This window comes from Mus caroli, chromosome 1, assembly GCF_900094665.2.
Source record: "Mus caroli chromosome 1, CAROLI_EIJ_v1.1, whole genome shotgun sequence".
NCBI lineage: Eukaryota > Metazoa > Chordata > Mammalia > Rodentia > Muridae > Mus > Mus caroli.
Window position 1 is genome coordinate 5553605 of NC_034570.1, and position 5388 is coordinate 5558992.

General features: G+C 43.4%; 1 pseudogene; it reads right to left on the reverse strand.

Annotated features, from left to right (window-relative positions):
- Nucleotides 1-201: 201 nt before the first annotated feature.
- LOC110301922 lies at nucleotides 202-2013 on the reverse strand (annotated as a pseudogene).
- Nucleotides 2014-5388: the final 3375 nt, after the last annotated feature.

A 5388-nucleotide genomic window follows, 5' to 3' on the forward strand; every position in this document is an offset into this window, starting at 1 on the left:
TGTTATACAATTAGTCACAAATATAGTCTTGGAGTTTTTGCCCACACACATGAGTATTGTCGAAAACATGTCTTCTTTGTAGCAGCTAGGTCCTGCCACCACTGTGCTTGGTGGAGTTCACAAATCTGTTGTAACCTGTAGCTTCCCTGTCACTTCTCTGGCTCTTCTCTCCTGCTAAGCTTTGTTTTTGGCTGTATGTAATTAGAACCTCCTGTCACTGCCATAGTTACTGCTGCTGCTGCTGGAATATCTATAGCCACCTTGGTTCCGTGGTTTAGCAAAGTACTGGCCTCCACCACTATAAGTGCCAGAGCTCCTGCCTCCAAAGTTTCCTTCCTTTATCAGTCAAAAATTTGAAGACTGATTGTTGTAATTGCCAAAATCATTGTAGCTTCCACCGGCTCTAAAATTGCTTCCACTACCACCACCAAAGCTGCCTCTGCCTCCTCTGTTGTTATGACTGTCATAGCTGCCACTCCCGCCGTAACCTCTGCCCTGGTTTCCATAGCCTGTCCACAACTTCCATAGCCTCTGTTTCCTCCAGAGTAACCAGGGCTGCCTCCTCCATAACCACCGTCATTACCAAATCCATTATAGCCATCCCCACTGCCACCATATCCACCACCACCACAGTTGGCACCAAAGCCACCATGACCACTGAAGTTCCTTCCTTGACCAAAGTTGTCATTGCCACCAAAACCACTGTCTCTACTACCACCAAAGTTTCCAGAACTACTGCGACCTCTCTGGCTGGATGAAGCACTAGCCATCTCTTGCTTCAACAGAGCCTTTCTTACTTCTCAGTTGTGGCCATTCACAGTATGGTATTTCTGAATAACAAACTTATCCACAGAGTCATGTGTTGGGCATTGGGCTATACACAGATGGCCTAGTCTCCAGTTGAGCTGAGGTCTGAACCCTAGGACCTGGTGGTGTTAATTCACCTTCATGGGATGGAAGGAGTTCTCTCATGTCTCCTGGAACTCTGGCTCCTGTCTAAGTTACCGCCCCCCCCCCAGCCCCCACAAGAGAAGCATGGCTAACAGTCACATAGGCAATGTCCCAAGCTTCTGACCTTCTGGCCAAACTCCTCCCCAGTTACCTAGCAACAGAAAAGATAGCAGCATACTTTAAGAGGGGCTGTTTGGCCCCTCACTCCTCTCTCCTGTCTCTTTATCTTCTTCTCTCCTCTCTCCTCTCTCTTCCTCTCTTCCCCTACTCTTTAGCCTTTCTTTTCTCTCTTACTTTCCCCTATGTCTCCTTTTAGCCATGGCCGGTCTCTCTCTCTCTCTCTCTCTCTCTCTCTCTCTCTCTCTTTTCTACCTTCTCTGTTTCCCCCTGCCTTTTTATAATAAAGCTCTAAAACCATAGACAGTCTCTGCTCCTCAAGGCCGCTGTGCAAACTCTTGCATATGTGGGACCCTCTCTCCCATAACCCCGGAGCTTCAGGGTGTGGCTCTGGGACCCCTGGTTTTAGGGGCTGCCCCTTGTCTATCCCCCACCTCACCCCCCATCAAGTGGGGTCAGATGCTTAGATGTCCACTCGGCCCCAGGTGGAAAGCAGCCCTCCCGCATCTGTCTGCCAGAGCATAGGAGGAACTCTGGCCGGACATGGGCTATCCTCCCTCCTTCTCCTTCCCCTGCCCCCTTTTAATTCCCACAGTCATGGTCATCAAAGGTGACAAAAGCAAATCCCCTCTTTTTTCCACTGCCTCTGTCAGTCATAATTTCTATCACTTCAATCTTCCCATACTGCTCAAAATAATCTCATAAGTGATATTCTTCAGTGTCTTCTTTAATACCACCAACAAAGATCTTTTTCACAGTTAAATGGGCACCTGGTCTCTGAGAATCTTCTCTTGACACAGCTTTCTTAGGTTCCACAGCTCTCCTATCCACCTTGTGTGGTCTTACATTCATGGCAGCATCCACTTCTTCTACAGTGGTTTATGTGACAAACCCAAAGTCCCTGGATCTCTTGGTGTTTGGATCTCTCATTACCACAGTTGGTTAGTGTTCCCCATTACTCAAAATGGCTCCTCAGTCTCTTGTCGGTTGTTTTGAAGCTCAGCCCTCTGATGAAGAGCTTCCACAGCTGTTCCAACTCCTTGGGAGACTCTGACTTAGACAAGATGGCAGGGTTATGAGAGCCTTCAGCGATGCTTTCTTGGCAGCGTCGAAGAGCAGAAAGGAATAAGATAATGAACATGCCCCCCATTTCTTTTCACAAGTGGTAATGGGGTAAGTATTGTGATTATTAATCTTGATTGTTGGCTTGATGCACTGTTCTAAGTAGTTTATCTCTTGTATGTTCATAAAGATCATTTCTAGAGAAGGTTAAGGGAGTAGTCCTTGAATGTGTAAACTACCATGCAATATGTTAGAGATAGAGATATAATAAAGGGGAGCAAGAAAAATCTGGTGCAAGAATACCCATCTTGCCAAAATAAATCACCTTTGTCAAATAGTTTTCTAAAATATTTTGCCACAGCAACAGCAATCCCTCTTTGCAGAATTTGCAGTACAGAATTTGTTGCAAAAAACACAGATTGAATAGTGGTAACCCAATGTAAGATCTCAAGAAGCATTTGCTAATTCTATTATTGTTTGCATTCTTAGTCTACAGATAAGATTCTATGTATTTCTCCTTATCTTGATCAGCCAGAGGTATTCAACAATATTCTCTATTTAAATCTGTTCTTGCTAATCAAATTCTGAATACAGCAATTTATCTATGAGTGATAAGAAAATGTAAACTTTACCCCTTAGCCTGGACTACAATGCCTGAGAATAAAGATACTCCTAACTTTCTGTACATAAACAACCGAACACATACGGATGCTAACTAGGGATGTGTAAGCCATAAACAACACTCTTAAGCACAGTCCATCAATCTTTGTTTCTAAGAAAATTATTAATATCACAACCATCCCTCCAGCTACAGGAAACACAAGTCATTGTGTAATATTGATGAAGAGGGGTAACCAGAAAGAAGATATCATCTGAAATGTAAATGAAGAAAATGATTAATAAAAAAAGAAATGTTAAAAAAAAGATTTCTCAAGATTACTTCTTATAATAACATTATATTATGAGAAGTCAGGAGCAGGGTTAGTGTGGTCCTGCGTCTACTCAGGGATGCAGGACAAGGGAAGTTTGACTGTATCCGGCTGCTGCCAGGCTATGGGGAAGCCTAGGGACACTGCTGGGGTAGGGGGAGCACAGTCTGAGGCATGGGACAGTCAAAACTGGCTCTGGGGTCCCTGGGCCTTCAGGGAAGCCAGGGCTATCGGGTCCTCAGGATCTTGGGCACCCAGGCGCCACTGGATGCCTTGGAAGAGCTGAGAAAGAAGTGGGTGCCAGTGGGCTGAATCTAGCCAAGAGCCAAGGGGGAAAAGAGGGGAACACTTGCTGATCCCTCAGGGGAGAGTCCTTGGCTTGGTGGCATGGCACGCGCAGGTTTGAGCTTGGTCTTGATGGCAGCCATGGCTGGGGTTGCTGAGAGGCTTTATACAGGAGATTAGACATGGCTCTATAGGCAAAAGCCTCCTCTATGGCTCCCCACAGTGGATCCTAGTGAGAAGAGACAGTCCATGGTTTTAAGGCATTTATTGTCGGGGCAGAAAGTGGATGAGTAAAACTGTATCCTCAGGGTAAGCCTGAGGTTATATACCTTTTGCAAGGAGGAGTGTCTGGGAAGGGGGATTTATTGGCTAAGACTCCAGGCCTTTAGGTACCTCATTAAAATGGAGATCTGTCTTGAGGCTATGTGGCCACAGGTCTAATCCTCTACCTGTGGGGGGGCTTGGGGCATAGGTGATTTATGCCACAAATCTATGGAGGGCTGCCACCTCCTGTCAGGAGCTTAGTGTCCAGGAATCAAGCAAAATGCCTGCCATCCCTTTAGGGTCACCGGAGTTTCTAGCCTTAGCTCAACCAGGAACCAGGCTGCCTTTCATGGTCCTACAGCCAGGTACTAATTTTCTCTGGTCATATCTTTGTAACAAGGTAGAATATTTCACTTATTTTTTTCCAATGTTGCCAAAATAAATTCCTTCTGCTCTAGATAAGAAAATAATCAAAGATCTAGGTGAAGGAAGGAGTATATTCACCAGGGCATGAAGATACAAAGATCACAAGCAGGAAGCATGGTATCTATTCAGTGAAGCATAACTGATAGTTGTGATGGGGACGATGGTGGTGGTGAGAGCCAGGATGCCAGGATGAAAGGATGAAAGCACAAAGTGACTGAAAACATTCTACAAGTTTTTCTGTTGTTTGTAAATGCTATAGAGAAACATTAATTTTTATCAAGTTTTAAGTATATGAAACAAATATTACAAAATAAATATCAAGGAGATTGTTCAGTACAAAGTGATCCTTAGAGTTTTTTTTAATTATCATACTTGACAATGAAATACATTTTTACAAGTCTATTAGAGACAAGAAGCTGATATTGCAGCAAAAATACAGAGATAGGAAAGTAACTTGAAAAGAGTTATGGGACAAATTATGGTATTTGAGATAAGAATTGAAGGTTATCTAAAAAGAGTTCATCTATTTTTCATAAAATGGAGTGATTGCTTCCTTAATTTTATGACAATGCCATAAAGCATGCACTTCATTATTATTACATAAATAATATTATGTAAATTTTGTTGCAACTAAGCCTTGCAAACACATTTTGGTAATTCATTCTTATTTTGTCATTAAAATTTATGGTTCTAATACTTTAATAACATACTCAATATGTTAGTTTTGACACTATCATGTTAATTATTATTTTGTTTGTTAAAGTGAGCCTTTTAACAAATTAGTCAAATGTATTTTCTGCTACAATCTTTCATAGATATTGAAAAATAAAGTAACTTCCCACATTGTAATCTGTGGAGGCTTGAATATGCTTTAGCCAAGGGATGTGTGGATTTGTTGGAGTAGGTGTGACATTGGAATAGATGTGTCACTTTAGGCTTGAGCTTTAAGACCCTCCTCCTCTCTGCCTAAAAGCCTGTCTTCTGCTATCTAGCTGACTTAGGAACAAGAGGTAGAACTCTCAGCTCCAAGTCTGTGCAAGTCAGCTCACGAACTGAGAAGGGTTAGCCAACAGACTGCAGAAGCTACACAGCTTCTGGGACAGACCCCATTTCAGGCTCCAGACATCAGGGCACCTTCCCCGCCAGAGGAGAGGTACCTGCCCAGGAGAGCTCTGACCACCAGAGCAGGTAAGAGAGCCATGTTGTGTCCCACGACCCAGAAGAAGTTCCAACTAATAATAAGAACACATGCTCCACTAAGTTCATAGCAGCCTTATTTATAATAGCCAGAAGCTGGAAANAACCCAGATGCCCCTCAACAGAGGAATGGATACAGAAAATGTGGTACATTTAC